General features: G+C 41.3%; 1 protein-coding gene across 12 annotated transcripts in view; it reads left to right on the forward strand.

Annotated features, from left to right (window-relative positions):
• Positions 1-20,433, forward strand: part of MYO9A (myosin IXA) — a 469,743-nt gene that overhangs the window by 341,857 nt on the left and 107,453 nt on the right. The window lies entirely within an intron of this gene.

The following is a 20,433-nucleotide window of genomic DNA, read 5'->3' on the forward strand; positions in this document are numbered from 1 at the left end:
ATATTGCTTGCTATTATAGAAGCTTCTATTAGCTTTTGAAACTTAAGACTGTAACTCATTTGTTTGTGTATGTTTATCTGCTTTAACCTTCAAAATAACTCTTATTTCCTTTTCCTAGTTAATAAATCCTTAGATAGTTTATTATAAGATTGGCTATAAGCGTTGTCTTTGGTGTAAGATTTAAGTGCAGTTGACCTTGTGTAAGTTATTGGTCCTGTGGGACTGGGAGTTACCTAAATATCGTTGTAATTTTTGGTACAAAGACCATGTATCACAATGGCAAGCTTATCTGGATGGGGAGATAGATCAGAGTACTCATGGGGGACTGTCTGTGACTCCATGGTGGCAGGTGGTTCCATAGCACAGTGTTGTGTATCTCCTTTCTCCCAGTGTCAGGCACAACTTTTTCTTGCTGCTTTTGGTGAGATGTCTTTTATTATTCCTGACAGATTGAAGACACTCTCTCTTGTGCTTCCTTCTGTTTGGGAAATAGGGGTGGAAATTAGTCTGTCTTATCTCTCCTCTGTCACATTGACTACATATTTCAGAGTAGCAGCCGTGTTCGTCCGTATTCGCAAAAAAGATTTGTTAGTCTCTAAGGTGCCACAAGTACTCCTTTTCTATTGACTACATAGTCACCTTCTCTGGGTTTAGACTGCTTCGTGCCACCCAATGTCCACCAATAGCCTATGATCTCTGATTCTGTCTTTTGTCAGAATCTGATAATTGCACATTTTGCTGTGGTGAGGTATCTGCTAGTGTGGTTATTCTGTCCTGGGTTCTATAACACTCTCTCTTGTTGCTCCTTTTGTAGCATCTTGGGCATTTTATGTTTTTATTTTTTTGGTGTTAAGCAGGGTTGTTTGCTCCATTGGTCCAGAGATGGGAGGAGTTGAGCCTGGAGAGCAATTGTATATACTGTATATTGGAGAGGATCCTAACTTCATTTGGATTCAATTTTTATCCTTCGGTGTTTTGAGGTGAAGGGAGTGTTTGCTGAAGATGGCACCAGAAGTTGAATATTCTTTGGTATATGATGATCAGAAGAACAGTGTTCATTTTGCTGGGATTTTTGATCAAGTTCATATTGAGTGGCTATTTGTACATTTTTGGCTGGCTGATTGAATTTGAAGGCTTGGCAGTAAGCTGCTATCCAAGCCTCAGGAAACATAATCTGTGTCTGACTTCAAAAAGAGAAACAATTTATATATTTTGGTTTATGGAGCCTAAGCTTTCATTTGTGGCTATTTATAGCTTTATAGGTATTTAAGTTGGTTTTAAGCACTTGGGTTTTTAAATCCCAAAGCAGGAAAAGCTGGGGAAATAGGCTACAGGATGGAAAGAGAATTAAAGGAGATTTATTTCAGAGTAACAGCCGTGTTCGTCTGTATTCGCAAAAAGAAAAGGAGTACTTGTGGCACCTTAGAGACTAACCAATTTATTTGAGCATAAGCTTTCGTGAGCTACAGCTCACTGCATCCAATGAAGTGAGCTGTAGCTCACGAAAGCTTATGCTCAAATAAATTGGTTAGTCTCTAAGGTGCCACAAGTACTCCTTTTCTTAAAGGAGATTTATTTACTAGTCCCTTCCGTTGTGAATGATAGAACTGGAAAGGACCTCAAGAGGTCATCTAGTCCAGTCCCCTGCACTCATGGCAGGACTAAGTATTATCTAGACCATTCCTAACATGTGTTCAGAGATTTTTAAGAGCAGGCTAGACAATGATGGAGATTCCACAACCTCCCTAGGCAATTTATTCCCGTGCTTAACCACCCTGACAGTTAAAGTTTTTTCTAATGTCCAAGCTAAACCTCCCTTGTTGCAATTTAAGCCCATTGCTTCTTGTCCTATTCTTAGAGGTTAAGAAAAACAATTTTTCTTCCTCCTCCTTGTAACCACCTTTTTTGCAGACTTGAAAACTGTTATCATGTCCCCTCTGTCTTCTTTTTTCCAGACTAAACAAGCCCAGTTTTTTCCATCTTCCCTCGTAGGTCATGTTTTCTAGACCTTTAATCATTTTTGTTGCTCTTCTCTGGACTTCCTCCAATTTGTCCACATCCTTCCTAAAATATGGCACTCAGAACTGGACACAATACTCCAGTTGAGGCCGAATCAAAGCAGAGTAGAGAGGAAGAATTATTTCTCGTGTCTTGCTTACAACACTCCTGCTAGTACATCCAAGAATGATGTTCACTTTTTTTGCAACAGTGTTACACTGTTGACTCAGATTTAGCTTGTGATCCACTATGACTCCCAGATCCCTTTCTGCAGTACTCCTTCCTAGGCAGTCATTTCCCATTTTGTATGTGTACAACTGATTGGTTCTTCCTAAGTGGAGTACTTTGCATCTGTCCTTATTGAATTTCATCCTATTTACTTCAGACCATTTCTCCAGTTTGTCCAGATCAAATGCTGTCTGAGAGTAAAGCAGAGGTGTCACGGCAGGGAGGGGAAGAGGGTCCTACTCTTTGGAAGTTACTGTTGAATTTTCAGGAAAGAAAGAGCTATCTGAAGGGATCTGGCTTCTGTGTTCTGAAGCAATAAATGATCTTCACCAAACACAGATACTGCAGCTAACGTTTTAGGACTTGTCTACACATGAGTTATTCTTTGGAGGTGGATTAAACTAATCAAGTAGAAGTGATTCTGGAGTAAAACTGTCTACACGTGGTGTTTTTCCAGAATAGCGGTTTCACCCTTAAATTGCACCCTTAATATTATCTGGAATAACTTTCATGTGTAGACAAGCCCTTAGTGCTACAAGTGTGAGATGATAAACTCTGCCATGTAAACTGTGATGACTTATGCAGGGAAGGATGTGAATAACTGACTGATTTTTTTACTCTACCTTTTGATCTATTCAAGCAGCTCTGGAATAATATATATTTTATATTCCGTGTTTGTAGAAAACAAAGCATGCTCTACTTTGAAAATCATTCTATACAAAGATTTTTTTTATTTCACTGTATTTTCACTGTCTTTTTATGTGCTTTTACAAAGTTAAAATATACAATACAAAAGTAAATGTCTCCATATATTACATAATGGACTGCTCACACCATCGTGCACTTGCCCATAATAATCAGTAAACTATAACTCCTCATTATAACCACCCGCTCACCCCTAACTGGGTATGGGGAGGAGGAGAAGGAAGATCATTCTTGCAGCATGCCTGAGAAGCTAGCATGCCTCAAAGTTTAGGATTTTTCAGGGAGAATGCTCTGCCAGCAGCCTCCTCCTCTTTAAGCCTGGGGGCTCTAACTGGTTGCTCCTACATCTGTATTACCTAAAGGCGAATTTTCAAATGACAATGAAGCCCCAAGCCATACCAATCTGTATAGATTAATAACAGCACCAGAAAGTCTAAAACTAAAGTGTTGTTTCAAAGAAAGCTGAAAAATACCCTGTTTAGAGAGAACATAGGAGTTGTCGTACTGTATCACCATCTAGTCCAGTATCCTGTCTCTCTTAGGGTTCTCAATCAGCTTTAGATGCCAGTTTAAGGCCTTGGTCCAAATCTTCAAAGCAATTAATGGCTCATGCCCCAGGTAATATTAAAGATTGAATGTCACTCTGTAAATTGCTGAGATAGTTTCAGTTCACAAACCTTTAGAGAAAATGCGTTAGAACAAAGTTTCTTAGGCAAGGGGCACTGGCTGCAAAATGAACTTCCAGAGGAGATTAGGTGAGTCCAGCAGTCTTCAGGAAATGCTGAAAAACTTTCCTCTTTGAAAAAGCCTTTTCACCATAGCAAGGATGACATTCAGAACATTGACTCCATCTTCTACTCACCCTCCTCCACCTGCTCAAACACCATCCCCCAAAAATAAAAGCTGTAACAAGCTAACCAACCAAAACAAAATATCTCAACCGGTATTTTACCCTGAAAAGGGAGAAGAGCCAGAGAATCAGTGCAGTCCTCTCTTACTATTGATTTTACATGGAAGACACTCAGGCTAGGTTGATGGAAGAATTCTTAACTCTTCATTCATTTTTTATTTGCAGTCCATTTTTAATTGACACACAGTCAAGAACTGATTTTTATATCTCATTCAAAAGGCTGTAGTGGATTTTAAAAAAAATATGTAGTGATATGTTCCACTCATCTGAGATTAGAAAAGTGACCAGATTAAAGCACAATCAAACAGATAAGCACAGTCAGACAGATAAAACTATCTGGACCCTGCACTCTTCACCTTCTGCCCCAAATGCACACATGTGCTTGATCTGATGAAGTGAGCTGTAGCTCACGAAAGCTCATGCTCAAATAAATTGGTTAGTCTCTAAGGTGCCACAAGTACTCCTTTTCTTTTTGCGAATACAGACTAACACGGCTGTTCCTCTGAAACATGTGCTTGTGTACACCAAGTTTGTTTTCCAGCATCAGACCACTTCCTCAGAGGAGTTGTTAGTTTCGTGTTTTTTGCTAATCCAGAATATATGTTCCCTTAATTATTCTGTGGATTAGGGAATACTTCTATCTGTGTTTAAAAAACTAAATCAAAGTCTGACTACTAATATCGTAGATAGAACTGATCCCGCTGTTCCATCAAGGTAGTGGAGTTGATTTCTTCAAGTTATGAATCATAACAATTACAGATAGAAAAGACCTATTAGGTTACATCCACTGTGATGGGTCTTCTGTCACTTCTCACTTCCCTGCCAGGAAGACTTTTTATATATATATATATATATATATATATATATTCCCTGCCAGGAAGACTTTTTTTTATATATATATATATTCAGCATATGTTTTCTAAAATGCACCTGATACTTCTCATTATATCTGCTCCTACCACCTGAAAATATTTGTCTTCTCCTAGGTGTTTGCACTCTACAATCACTTACAGACAGTTATTATTTTTCTTTAGTAGACATTTGGCCAAGATATTTTTCTTTATTGTAGTTCTTTTAATTTTGACTTGGAAGTAAAACGACTAGAAATTTTTACCCCAGATTCTGCATAACATTTTTGGGTAAAATGATTCTTTCCTCAGTGAAATTCACTGAACATATGAAAACACTCCATTGTTTAAAGTGAATGAATGTTAGTTTTGTTGTTTTGTTTTTAGTCAGGCTTGCTTTTAAATCCTTCTGTACCATGATGGAATCATTTCCACCTAAAGTTCCCTGCAGAGATGGTCCAGTCCCGTCTTCCCAAAAAAAAAAAAAGTCTCATGTTCAAAACCATACAAAATCAAAACCCACATTTTCAAACTTATATGGGTGCTCAGTGTAGTCACACATCCCTGGTGTGTGCATGCCTACCTATGTGGGTCCTGCAACCCCAGCTGGCAGCCATGATAGATTTGCATGCCTAAATCAGCATCGCACACTTAGATGCACACATGTCAAAATTTGGTGCAAATATTACAGGGCTTTCAATTATTTGTTAAGGCCTTACACCTGTATTCCTGCAGCACAACATTCAGATAAATCTGGTGATTTGAGAGTTTGGCTTGATCAGAGCTTTTAAGGCTGCCGCTTGTCAGGCAGGCAAAACCCAGTCAAGGTCCTGTCCTCCTTAATGCTATAAATCAACCCATGCTCCCCTGCTTAGGCCATATCTTTCTCCAACTACTGAATTAAATCAAGATTTTTTTCCCCCCACTTAGTAGTGAGAGCGAGGCACTAACCCACTCCCTTGTAAATGCTGGATGAGTGAGTGAACTGGGAGGCATTGATCTCATGGCTGCTTTGTGGGTTATCTGGGGAATGGTCAGTAGTTTCTGTCACTGCATGGTTATAGTAAAATAGCAGATACCCTAGCAATATTGAGCGCTAGACTCTGAAAAAGCTGATTGGGCTATTTTGACTCTGCACTGAGCTCTCTTTGCCCAATTCCAAACTTGGGTGCTGAGTGCAGAGCCAAAGCACACCTGTTCTTCAGCAGACCTGCAGTGCAGGACCTTCTGTGTCTCACATTGTGGGCCAGGTCAGGTTTCTGTCAAATTTAAAAACAAAACGTGGAAAAAGCATCAGGAATCCAAAAACCAGAATCCAACACCAGTAATTTTTGCAGGTATAATAATGTGAATTAGGGGTATGATTCTGTATGACAGTTTTATTCTGGAAAAAAGCCTTAGTATGGATGTAGTTATACCAGCTTTAAAAAGCCCTTATGTTGGTATAAGCTGCATCTCCTCTAGGGGAATTTTCTGGTGCAGCTATACTGGCCTAAGGGGGGGACTCCTCTTTTCAAGCAGGCTAGTGTCAGCGAGCTGACATTTCAATAGGTGTGCAGTGTAGTTGTGTCCAAGGATATTATAGAGAGAAAGTGGGTGGGGTAATGTGTTTTATTCAATTGGTGAGAGTGACAAGCTTTCAGGTTACACAGAGCTGAAGAAGAGCTCTGTGAAGCTCAAAAGCTTGTCTCTCTCACCAACAGAAGTTGGTCCAATAAAAGAGATTTCTTCATCCACCTTGTTTATAGGTAGTTAATTGGCATTACCTTTTCCATTGAAGTGAATGGGGGCATAATATGTCTATTAAAGATATCTTTTATCTGTTAAGGCAGAGGGTGCTGCATTCCAGAGGATTCCTTTACATCTATAAATGCTGAAATATGTTTTTCTGTATGCAGCATTTAATTAAAAGTATGAATTTTAAAGGATTTAATTAAACCTGGATAAATACCTCTGTGGACGCTTATACTTAGGTTTTAAGAATGCGTTTTGGGTTTTTTTCAGTTTACCTTAAATCTTTTCCCAATCAACTTAAGCTTGATCTTATTTGAATTCTTCAGAAATAATTTTCTAGTATAAAAGATCTCTGGAGATCTTAATCCGGCCAATCCTGGGTATATGGGTTTCTGTTGTCCTCTGCAGACATCAGGCAGGACACTATGTGGTCTAGAAATTATTTTTGGGTACAGCACATACAATGAAGGCAGAAAAATAAACTCTGCCGTACCTGAGCCAAGTAACTGAAAATTAGACGGAACAAACCAACCCAGATAATATTGTCTACAAGAAAGGGGAAAAGGTAGACAATGAAAAATAACCTAAAGTCTCTAATATAACGATTACTGTATAATGTAAAGGTTGTTTTTATACCAGTGATTCTCAGACAGTGATCCAAGAAATACTTGTTGGTCACATGGTTGTGGCTCCTGCTTGGTTCTGTTTCTAAAGACATCCAATCACCAGGAAAAGCAGCTAGAAAAAAGGAGAGGGAGCTTTTTCCAGTATGAGGGTCCGCTATTAAAGAAACAAGAGTCACCCTCATGAACCGAACCACCAGTGGAACTGGGGCTGCCAGCAGAAGAGGGGACGGGGCTGCCAGCAAAAGAGGGGACAGGGCTGCCAATAGGTCTGGAGCAACCTGCTGAGGAGGAATGTCCAGGAGATAAGGAAACAATCAACTGGACAAAAAATGTCTACAGTGAGAGGAGAGCTATTTGGTAGGATAGTGGGAGTAGATGAGAAATGGACCAGGAGGTAGAAAGTCCAAGACACTGTGTGTGCGGGAGAGAGATTAATAAAACAGATGAGAATGGGAGATTACATGAAGAGAAAATCACAAGTGGGATTATTTTCCTCAAGAAATGCAAATCACTGATTGCATAGAGCACTGGTAAAAATTACAGAAACATGCTTCTAATAACATATCTTCATGTAAACAATAGCTGTAGTTGCCACAAGATCACTGGGTGATCATGAGTGGGAGAGAAGGTGATCTGCATGGTTGTAGATGGGAGGAGAGGTGATCTGTGAGACATTGGGCTCAGTGTTCTGTTTGGTCACCACAGCAGAAGTTGGGCACTTGGTTGCAGGTCCTGAATCTTGCAGACAGCCAGTCACTCATTTAGCTGTTGGAGTAATTTTAGAGGAACTTGAACTTTGCTCTATGCTATATCCCAGATGCAGTGACTACCAAGGAGCCATTCAATAGGTAAGGCTCACCAGAGTGCAGTGCATACTGCCTACACCCCTTCCTCCGTCTTGCCCCCATTCTGCGAGCTGATGAAAATGAAGGGGCGATGAGGTAGGTCTGGCTTTATGGGGAAGTCCCAGCTGGCTGTTAAAGCCAGCAATTCAAATCCTTTGCACAACCTGAGTTGCTCAAAAGGGCTGTAGCAAGCTAATGAGCTGCAATATTTCTCTGAAGAATGTATTTCACACTATGAAAAAGTTTGAGTAAATTTGATCTATACTGTTACCCGAAATTGGGCCAGCTACTAAGCTTAGGGAGGACTAATGACCCACCAGAGTTAGGCAGAAAGCAGCACATTTATTACACTGAAAGCTAAGCTCCAAAGAAGAAAAGGGAGTGTGTGGGGGGGCGGGGGGCGGGTCTCACTCACATCCACATACTCACGCTCCCAGGACAGGCACAGCACTGGCGATGTCAGGACCCTTCAGGGTAAGTGTCCCACAGCACAGCAATGGATGGTGTAATGAAGGTCAGTCTTCCCAAGGCACAATGGAGTGCAACACAGCGGACCACTGGCCAGGTGGTCCGGGCGAAGGGCCTTCACGGGGGGTACAAGCTTATTAGTGCACTCTTGAGCACATGGCCACTTCCCCTTTTAAAGACCTGCTCCTCATGGCCTGCGACTAGAGATGACTTGGCCGCATCTGGTTGGTCACACTCCACCGCAGGCGGTGTCCATGCATTGGATGTGTGATCACTGCCTAATTAGAGTCCCAGACACCTTGTCTACCTTGGAGCTCTTCTGAAGCAGCCCATTCATCTCACAAGCATTCCAGGAGGGAGGGGGAGGGGAAAAGCCATTTCCCAGGTATTCAAAGAGGGAGAGGAGACAAAAGGAGGGGGGGTGGTAGCAGACCTTTTGAGCATAGAGGTTATACATAGCATAGTCATACAGATCACTGCTGCTCCTACAACATATACCATTGACAAAAACAAACAATATCCCCTGCCCCCAGGAAATAATCATCAATCTCTTGAATCTTTTCATTCAGTTATGAAGCAGTCTGAGATAGTGGATTTTTAACTTGCCTGACTATGCTGCTTTGTGATTTTTCTTCTGCAGTCATGTATTTGCTGCAGGGTCAGGGTCCGAAAGGATGACTCAGGGTTTGTTGGAAATTTATCGAAGTAGCTGCTCTGGAATAGTTATTTCAGTATAAGACCACACATATGGACACTTTTATTCTGGAATAAAATGGTCCATATAGGAAGTTATTCTGGAATAAATTTTTTAAATATGAAAGCTGAAATTCTTGCCTAACCACTTGTCTCCAAGAATAATAATTCCATAATAACTCTTTTAGTACATTTTCAAGTGTAGACAAACCCTTGTGCACAGAGCAGTACTATATACTCTGCATTTACTTGCTGTTTATCAATTTAAGTTTGACTTTGAGGGACATATTTTGAAGACAGAGCACAGTGGGGGCCATCTGCCAGCATACACAACCTGCATCCACCAACTTTTCACAGATAGATTGGATAATCACATTTTGTTGGTGAAAGTATGGGCATTCCTGTTACATCCACATTTAAAGAATTTGACCCTTAAAGTTTTTAACATTTGGGTTTTTAATTGCATTTTGATTTTTCAAGTACAAAAATGTATTAATAAAATTAAGCTGAAAAATTGAAATACCTGGCCAACTATCAGATCAGCAGCTTTTTTTGACCCGAAACAGTGTTGCTGATCCCAACCATTCAGAAATCATGAGTCAACACCCCACCCCCATCAAGAGATTTGATTAAAAATCGGGAAATTTAAAAATAAATAAGTTTTGGATTCTTTTTATTTGCCTTTATATTTGGGTTTCTGAGCACTGAGGGTAGAGTTGGTTCATGCTTTGGGATTTTCTCGGCAACCATGAAAACTAAAAAAAATAAAATTAAGTATCAAAGCTGGGATACTTGCCTCCAAGAGCTGGGACTCTTGGGTACCATGCCATTAAGTCATGTGTTTGTCAACACATGGAAACATGACAATTCATGTGTTGTATGAGACACTCCCTCTTATAATGCACATATGATGTAGCTGGAAATATACAAGAACGTTCCATGGGTGAAACAAGGCTCTTCAGACACACTAATATACAGTGTGAATGGGACTGGTGGTATTGTCATTTGCAGCCCACATAAAGACTCTAAGCAAAGTACAGTACCTGCTGTGAGTGCATAATGCCTGGTTTTCAAATAATACTGCCCTTTATTTAAAAGAAAAATGAGTGTAATAGTTAATGAATAACTTGGAAAATTTCAGGTTCAAAATTAAGCAGTCTTAGTAGGCTAACTGGAGACTTAATTGTGCACTCATAGAATCATAGAAGATTAGGGTTGGAAGAGACCTCAGGAGGTCATCTAGTCCAACCCCCTGCTCAAAGCAGGACCAACCCCAACTAAATCATCCCAGCCAGGGCTCTGTCAAGCCGGGCCTTAAAAAACTCTTAAAGATGGAGATTCCACCACCTCCCTAGGTAACCCATTCCAGTGCTTCACGACTCTCCTAGTGAAATCGTTTTTCCTAATATCCAATCTAGAACTCCCCCACTGCAACTTGAGATCATTGCTTCTTGTTCTGTCATCTGCCACCTCTGAGAACAGCTGAGCTCCATCCTCTTTGGAACCCCCCTTCAGCTAGCTGAAAGCAGCTATCAAATCCCCCCTCACTCTTCTCTTCTGCAGACTAAATAATCCCAGTTCCCTCTCCTCTACTTGGATATTATTTTTACCATGCTGGTAGTGCCTAGAAGCCTGAACTGAGATCAGTACATACACCAGTATTGCCAACTCTCACGATTTTATCAGGAATCTACTGATTTTGGGGGTGGTTTTTTTTTAGCAAATCTGCTAGCTCATGAATTTTCCCTTATTCAAAATGCCCCATGCTTCCTTACAGTCTATCTGCACATGGAAGTGAGGCTGTCCTTAAATAAAGTTGGCTGCCACTTCCCACTATTTTCAGTGAGATTGAAGTCATGTCCAACAGCAAAATGGCTGCCATGCTATGATCCATGGGACTGAACAGAACACAGACACTGTGAGGAACAGCAGAGACTCTGTAACAGGGGAATGGAGAGAGTGAGGGGTAGCAGGTGGCAGATTTAGAAGTTGCAAGAGAATGGGGTCCAAATGGATGGGAAGGAGGGGGCCCAGAGCAGCTGGAGGAAGGGGAGATGTGTGTGGGGGGGTGCTCCCCAATTTTGGGCACAGAAGAGATGTAGGGGTGAGACAGGGAAATGTTTCTTGCAAAAGGCTAATCCAACCCCACAATGTTTTTATTGTGACATTATCACTTATATGAATAATTGACATGAGTTCAAAGTTCTTTAATATCTGTATCTGTAACTCATCAACCCTAATCAGTAATATAAACTCTGTATGCAAGTGTGAATCATAATGCAGTAATTAGGTCAGTGGTTCTCAAATGATTGACCGTCCAGGCCTCCTTTTATCAAAGGAAATAAAATAGGAGGGCAGAGAGTTGAGGCAGGTTAGGAAATGGATGGCAGTTGCCATGTCTTAGGGTTGAGGAGAGGATAAGTGGGGTCTCCTCCCGATCAGCTAAGAGAGATGTTCATTTTATGTATTGGAGGTTGACTTTTCAGGTTCACTAGCAGAGGAATAGAGGGGAGTGAAAAAGTCAGAAGAGAGACAAAATAACAATTGGATGGGGAGAGTTAAATTGTATGCTATTTGGGGCCAGTCTCATGATATGGGGAGTCTCACTCATGATTTTTGATCTCTTGCGGTTGGCAATACTGCATACACATAGTAAAAGACAAAGAACTACTTATATAAATAACAAATGGTAGGAAAAGGAAGAATTATCATCCACAATTCTATGGATGGGAAACTGAGGCCCATATAAATGAAATGACATGACCGTGGTTACACAGGGAGTCTGTGTGGCAGAACTGAGGCTTGAACCAAGATAAGTGGAGTCCCAGTTTAGTATTTTAACCACAAAGCTCATCCTTCCACATCCACTGCAGGTATTACTATGATGAGTGCTCTGCAAAACCTCATAAATAAAATGCGTAAGTAAACTCCCTACTCATCTCGGTCATCCCTCCAGGTCAGCGGGTGAGGCATACTGGAAATGAAGAGCATGAGGCAGCTTGCATTAGTCTTACATGTGCTGTGGATAATGAGGACTTAAGTTGTCAATGCAGGTGTTAAAGGTTCAAGCTTGAAAAACTAAGCTGTTTATTTTAGTTAGTCTGAAACCACTGAATAACCATTCTGATCTGGTCTATGCTTAAATTTAGGTCATCCTAGCTGCCTCGCTTAGGATTGTGAAAAACTTCACACCCTGTGTGACATAATTACATAGACTTAACCCCGACTGTAAACACAGCTAGAATTCATGTGTCGGCCTAGCTACTGCCTCTCAAGGGGATAGATTTACTACAGGGCTGGAAAAACTCTGTTGCTGTAGTAAGTCTCTACGGTAGAGCAGTGTAGCTTCAGCTGTGCTACTGTAGTACCGGCGGTAGTGTAGACATACCCTCAGTTTCTGAAGCATTTAAACGATAGGAATTTACTTTCCAATATCAAAAAGAAAATCTGAACAAAGGCTCTTTTCTAGAAGACATTTATGTCTGGGCTGACACTTGATATACCAAGTTTGAGACCTGTGCAAATTTAAATATCTGTATTATACATTTTGCTCAGGGCCATGCAGAAGCTGTTAAAATTGTCACAATAATAAATAGATGAAGTAGGTAAAAACCCATAAGGGGATTAATGGGAATAGTCAGCTGACCATGGCAGCTCAAGGACTGTTATAAAGCTGTTAGCTCATCTGAGTTTTCATTGCTGCTTCATTCAATATTACAAAGATCAAGAAAAATTATGTACTTTCTCAATATTTTTTTCTCCCCTTCTCTATACACAGCTAAAAACATTTAAAGAGAAGGTGGAAATGTAATGAATACTTTCCATATTATTAAGCCTCAGAGTAACTTCACTTCTGCAGTAAGGAAGGTTGTTCCAGATGAACATGAAAAACACATTTCAGAGCTGTTGTTCTGCTATCTTGGCTGCCTTCCAAAAAGACTTTGGCAACAATTTCAAACCCTATAGGAGCCAGGACTGCATTTTTGAAAGTGAAGTCATAAATGGCAACTCTTTCTGTTCCCCTCACCAGGCCTCCTCCTCCTCCTGCAGAAATGGACAGCGTGGTAGGTGAAGAGGATCTCTGCTCTTTTATTTGACTTGTGGCCTTATGGTTTTTTAAGTAGTTGTGTTTAAAAGTCCTGTGTTTCTTAACGATCAGTGGGAAAGTAGTACTCAGGGTCTGTATGTTGTAACCTGTATGGAGGTAACTTCATTTTTATTTGAAAGGGATCTGCCCTAAGCGTATTGAATTCATTTTGGCTATGTCTACCCTACAAGTGGTATAGCAGCACAATCGCAGCTCTGTTGCTGTAGTGTGGACAGAAGGGTTTTTTCTGTCACTGTAGTAAATTCACCCCCTTAAGAGGCGGCAGCTAAGTTGACGGAAGAATTTTTCTATTTACCTAGGCTATGTCTATGCTAGGTAACTTTTAGTGACACAGCTGTGCTGCTACAGCCGTGCTGCTAAAAGGTGCGCAGTGTAGCTGCTGTTTATCGGTAGGAGAGAGCACTCTTGCCGACAAAGCGTTGTTCACACCAGCTCTTGTCATCGACAAAACTTTTGTCTTTCGGGGGCGGGGGGGTGTCATTTCTGAATGACAAAAGTTTTGGCTTTCATTTGCAAGTGTAGACAAAGCCCTAGTGGTGTCTATACTGGGGCCTGGGTTGTCTTAACTACATCTCTCAGGGCACACCCTGAGCAACATAGCTTAATCGACCTATGTTTTAGTAGAAGACCACACCTTTGACTCTTTAACACACACACTTGTGATATAACCTTGTTAGGTCTAGATCCGTGGCCTGGCTTAACAGAGGTTTCTGAACTTGATTATGTACTTTATATTCTTTTGGGTTCATAGAATCATAGAATATCAGGGTTGGAAGGGACCTCAGGAGGTCATCTAGTCCAACCCCCTGCTCAAAGCAGGACCAATCCCCAATTAAATCATCCCAGCCAGGGCTTTGTCAAGCCTGACCTTAAAAACTTCTAAGGAAGGAGGTTCTACCACCTCCCTAGGTAACACATTCCAGTGTTTCACCACCCTCCTAGTGAAAAAGTTTTTCCTAATATCCAACCTAAACCTCCCCCACTGCAACTTGAGACCATTGCTCCTTGTTCTGTCATCTGCTACCACTGAAAATAGTCTAGAACCATCCTCTTTGGAACCACCTCTCAGGTAGTTGAAAGCAGCTATCAAATCCCCCCTCATTCTTCTCTTCCGCAGACTAAACAATCCCAGTTCCCTCATCCTCTCCTCATAAGTCATGTGTTCCAGACCCCTAATCATTTTTGTTGCCCTTCGCTGGACTGTCTCCAATTTCTCCACATCCTTCTTGTAGTGTGGGGCCCAAAACTGGACACAGTACTCCAAATGAGGCCTCACCAATGTCGAATAGAGGGGAACGATCACGTTCCTCGATCTGCTGGCTATGCCCCTACTTATACATCCCAAAATGCCATTGGCCTTCTTGGCAACAAGGGCACGCTGTTGACTCATATCCAGCTTCTCGTCCACTGTCACCCCTAGGTCCTTTTCCGCAGAACTACTGCCTAGCCATTCGGTCCCTAGTCTGTAGCGGTGCATTGGATTCTTCTGTCCTAAGTGCAGGACCCTGCACTTATCCTTGTTGAACCTCATCAGATTTCTTTTGGCCCAATCCTCCAATTTGTCTAGGTCCCTCTGTATCCTATCCCTACCTGCCACCGTATCTACCACTCCTTCTAGTTTAGTATCATCTGCAAATTTGCTGAGAGTGCAATCCACACCATCCTCCAGATCATTTATGAAGATATTGAACAAAACCGGCCTCAGGACCGACCCTTGGGGCACTCCACTTGATACCAGCTGCCATCTAGACATGGAGCCATTGAGCCCGACAATCTAGCCAACTTTCTACCCACCTTATAGTGCATTCATCCAGCCCATACTTCTTTAGCTTGCTGACAAGAATACTGTGGGAGACCGTGTCAAAAGCTTTGCTAAAGTCAAGAAACAATACATCCACTGCTTTCCCTTCATCCACAGAACCAGTAATCTCATCATAGAAGGCGATTAGATTAGTCAGGCATGACCTTCCCTTGGTGAATCCATGCTGACTGTTCCTGATCACTTTCCTCTCGTGTAAGTGCTTCAGGATTGATTCCTTGAGGACCTGCGCCATGATTTTTCCGGGGACTGAGGTGAGGCTGACTGGTCTGTAGCTCCCAGGATCCTCCTCCTTCCCTTTTTTAAAGATGGGCACTAGATTAGCCTTTTTCCAGTCGTCCGGGACTTCCCCTGATCGCCATGAGTTTTCAAAGATAATGGCCAATGGCTCTGCAATCACAGCTGCCAACTCCTTTAGCACTCTCGGATGCAACGCTTCCGGCCCCATGGACTTGTGCACGTCCAGCTTTTCTAAATAGTCCCTAACCACTTCTTTCTCCACAGAGGGCTGGCCACCAAGGAAAACACATTTTAATAGTTAATAGCTAGGGGATGGGCAAGGAAGGAGATGGGAACATTGTCCCCTGCACATAGATTTGGAAACCAGAAACCACCTGACTTCTAATCTTTATTCTTAAAATGACTTTGATTTTGGGTAAATCAGTCTTTCTGCTTCAGTTTCCCTTCTTATAAAATAGAGAGTGTACTTATTCAAATTGCACAGACATTGTGAGAACTAATTAATTAATGTTTGCAAAGTAGTTTGGAGATGGGAAGTGCTGAATAAGTATTCTTATTTTTTATTAGGATTAAACACGTGGCTAGGCATGCAGTCATTTTCACTGAGATCTATTTCATGGTTATGTAACGTGCACCACTCACACACAGTCATAGCTAAAAAGCCTCTTCTTTTATAATTAAATACTGCTGCACCAGTAGTTCCTAATATTTGAGCTCCGAGTATAGTAGAGAGAAATAACCCTGAATGAATTAAATTGTCTGAGGGAAAGCCATATGTGCTGCTTCTGATTAAGTTGCTGTCAGAAGCAGGCAGTTGATGGATGATGCCCATTCTTGCTAATGTTTCATGCACAGACATACAAGAAGAACTTGTACTTACTGAAGAAGTGTGTGTCCCCTCAAGGTTGGCAGGATTTTTTCTGCCTTACTGTCCTGCAGGATTCACTGACTTACTAGTGCAAATGTAAAAACCAAAAGATTTGTCTATAGTTTAGCAGCAATTTGTATTTGATTTCCGACTTCTCTGCTATAATGTGATTCCATTGCTCATTGTATAGAGATTTTCAAATACTAAAATTCTTTCATTCTAATGCAACATTTTTCAGGGATTTTTTCTTTATTATATGTTTTGTACATTAAACGTTATCCTTCAGACTTTATTCCCATTGCTTAGGTGATCTGGTTTAGTTACATTGCAGTTATTATTGTATCAACAATGCACAGCTAGAGTTGGGTGGGAATATTCTGATGGAACTTCTGTGGAAAATGCAGATTCATCAAAAGCAAAACATTTGGCATAACTGTTGATTTCAGTGAATTTGCATTTAGGAAAAGAGAGAAAGCATTTTTGGAATAAAACATTTTGATTTTACTTTTGAAATTACTTTTTTGTTACAAAATCTCTTTTATTTCATATTATAAAACACATTGAAAAAAATGAAATGTCAAAATGGAACATTTAAATCTTTCGTTCATTCTTGGAATTTTGAAATGCATGTTTTTTTGTTCCACTCTGGAATGAAAACAAAAATTGTCATGGAATTTCCCACAAAATGGAAAATCCAGTTCCCACCCAGCTCTTGGTACAGCATTGTTAATAGGAAACCAGATATCTGTTCATGTGAGAGCTGAGTTGCCCAGTGATTGACTGAAAGTTGTGGGGAAGTCTGCCAGTTCTCGCTATTTGCTCAGGGAACCTCCATTTTTAAACCAAAACAATATATAAAGAGACTTAATCTTATGAGCTTCTATTGAATACAAAACAAAACAACCTCATGCCTGAATGCTCTTAGAATCATAGAATATCAGGATTGGAAGGGACCTCAGAAGGTCATCTAGTCCAACCCCCTGCGCAAAGCAGGACCAATCCCCAATTTTTGCCCCAGATCCCTGAATGGTCCCCTCAAGGATTGAACTCACAACCCCCTTGCGATGTCATCGTTAAAAACTATTGAGAAATGTCCCAAAGCACTTGACAAAATCTCTTGCACACCTCACACTCGTTCATTCTCACATACACAGACTCTCTTATATAAAGTAATCATCCCTGTCAATTCTGTATCAAGAGCTATTGGCAGACCACAGATGTTTTTTAAGAGTGGTGTGCTCTTAAGAAACAGGACTAGAGGTTAAGTTTCCTGATCTCAAGTACGTTCATGCGTATTACTCTTCAGCAAATCATACTACAGCCTTTGGACTTTGCAGAGTGGCTTCCAGTAAAAATGCTCATATGCATTGTTTGCTGGACAGAAATGAAATGGCTGGACATTGCCTCTCAGGTAGATTAATATTGTGGAGTGCCCTTCCCCTGCTTACGAGGGGCTTTAGTTAGTGGAAAAAACTATAAAGTTATTCTTTTTTAAATATGTACAGATCATGCTTAAGAAAATGTTTAAAGAACACATTTAGCTTGTATACTTAAGTTAAAAATGTTGCTAACAATATGAAAAACACAGTAATAGTGGATTGGGAACCTGTAAAATACATATTACGTGCTACTTAGGGAGCTTTGTAATAATTGTTCCTTCATCTAACCCAGGGGTGGGGAAACTACGGGTTGGGGGCCGCATCCAGCCCTTCAAATGTTTAAATCTGGCCCTCAAGCTCCTGCCGGGGAGTGGGGTCCGGGGCTTGCCCCGCTCCACGTGTGCCGTGGCTCCGCGCAGCTTGTAGAAGCAGCAGCATGTCCCCCCTCGGGCTCCTATGTGTAGGGGCAGCCAGGGGGCTCTGTACGCTGCCCCCCTCAGCTTCCATTGGCCAGCACTCCTGACCCCGTCCAGTGCCCCAACTCCCTGCCCCATCCCTGAACCCCTCGGTCCCACTCTCCTACACCCCCAGCCAGAGCCCTCACTCCCACCCGCATCAGACTCCTCCTACATCCTGAACTCCTCATTTCTGGCCCCACCCCAGAGCCCGCACCCCCAGCCGGGGCCCTCATGCTCACCAACCCCCAATTTCATGAGCATTCATATTCATAGATTCATAGATATTTAGGCCAGAAGGGACCATTATGATCATCTAGTCTGACCTCCTGCACAATGCAGGCCACAGAATTTCACCCACCACTCCTAAAAAAGACCTCACATCTATATCTGTGCTATTGAAGTCCTCAAATTGTAGTTTGAAGACCTCAAGGAGCAGAGAATCCTCCAGCAAGTGACCCGTGCCCCATGCTACAGAGGAAGGCGAAAAACCTCCAGGGCCTTCCAATCTGCCCTGGAGGAAAATTCCTTCCCGACCCCAAATATGGCGATCAGCTAAACCCTGAGCATATGGGCAAGATTCATCAGCCAGATACTACAGAAAATTCTTTCCCGGGTAACTTGGATCTTACCCCATCTAAAAACCCATCACAGGCCATTGGGCCTATTTACCATGAATATTTAATTACCAAAACCATGTTATCCCATCATACCATCTCCTCCATAAACTTATCGAGTTTAATCTTAAAGCAAGATAGATCTTTTGCCCCCACTACTTCCCTCGGAAGGCTATTCCAAAACTTCACTCCTCTGATGGTTAGAAACCTTCGTCTAATTTCTAATCTAAATTTCCTAGTGGCCAGTTTATATCCATTTGTTCTTGTGTCCACATTGGTACTGAGTTTAAATAATTCCTCTCCCTCTCTGGTATTTATCCCTCTGATATATTTATAGAGAGCAATCATATCTCCCCTCAACCTTCTTTTAGTTAGGCTAAACAAGCCAAGCTCCCTGAGTCTCCTTTCATAAGACAAGTTTTCCATTCCTCGGATCATCCTAGTAGCCCTTCTCTGTACCTGTTCCAGTTTGAATTCATCCTTCTTAAACATGGGAGACCAGAACTGCACACAGTATTCCAGGTGAGGTCTCACCAGTGCCTTATATAATGGTACTAAAACCTCCTTATCCCTACTGGAAATACCTCTCCTGATGCATCCCAAGATGACATTAGCTTTTTTCACAGCCATATCACATTGGCAGCTCATAGTCATCCTATGATCAACCAATACTCCAAGGTCCTTTTCCTCCTCCGTTACTTCTAGTTGATGCGTCCCTAGCTTATAACTAAAATTCTTGTTATTAATCCCTAAATGCATGACCTTACACTTCTCACTATTAAATTTCATCCTATTCCTATTACTCCAGTTTACAAGGTCATCCAGATCCTCCTGTAGGGTATCCCTGTCCTTCTCTAAATTAGCAATACCTCCCAGCTTTGTATCATCTGCAAACTTTATTAGCACATTCCCACTTTTTGTGCCCAGGTCAGTAATAAAAAGATTAAATAAGATTGGTCCCAAAACTGATCCTTGAGGAACTCCACTGGTAACCTCCCTCCAACTTGACAGTTCACCTTTCAGTAGGACCCGTTGTAGTCTCCCCTTTAACCAATTCCCTATCCACCTTTCAATTTTCCTATTGATGCCCATCTTATCCAATTTAACTAATAATTCCCCATGTGGCACAGTATCAAACGCCTTACTAAAATCTAAGTAAATTAGATCCACTGCGTTTCCTTTATCTAAAAAATCTGTTACTCTCTCAAAGAAGGAGATCAGGTTGGTTTGGCACGATCTACCTTTTGTAAAACCATGTTGTATTTTGTCCCATTTACCATTGACTTCAATGTCCTTAACTACCTTCTCCTTCAAAATTTTTTCCAAGACCTTGCATACTACAGATGTCAAACTAACAGGCCTATAATTACTTGGATCACTTTTTTTCCCTTTCTTAAAAATAGGAACTATGTTAGCAATTCTCCAATCATACGGTACAACCCCTGAGTTTACAGATTCATTAAAAATTCTTGCTAATGGGCTTGCAATTTCTTGTGCCAATTCTTTTAATATTCTTGGATGAAGATTATCTGGGCCCCCCGATTTAGTCCCATTAAGCTGTTTGAGTTTCGCTTCTACCTCAGATATGGTGATGTCTACCTCCATATCCTCATTCCCATTTATCATGCTACCATTATCCCTAAGATCCTCTTTAGTCTTATTAAAGACTGAGGCAAAGTATTTGTTTAGATATTGGGCCATGCCTAGATTATCCTTGACCTCCACTCCATCCTCAGTTTTTAGCGGTCCCACTTCTTCTTTCTTTGTTTTCTTCCTATTTATATGACTATAGAACCTTTTACTATTGGTTTTAATTCCCTTTGCAAGGTCCAACTCTACTTGACTTTTAGCCTGTCTCACTTTATCCCTACATATTCTGACCTCAATAAGGT

The sequence above is a fragment of the Caretta caretta genome, chromosome 10 (genome assembly GCF_965140235.1).
Source record: "Caretta caretta isolate rCarCar2 chromosome 10, rCarCar1.hap1, whole genome shotgun sequence".
Lineage (NCBI taxonomy): Eukaryota > Metazoa > Chordata > Testudines > Cheloniidae > Caretta > Caretta caretta.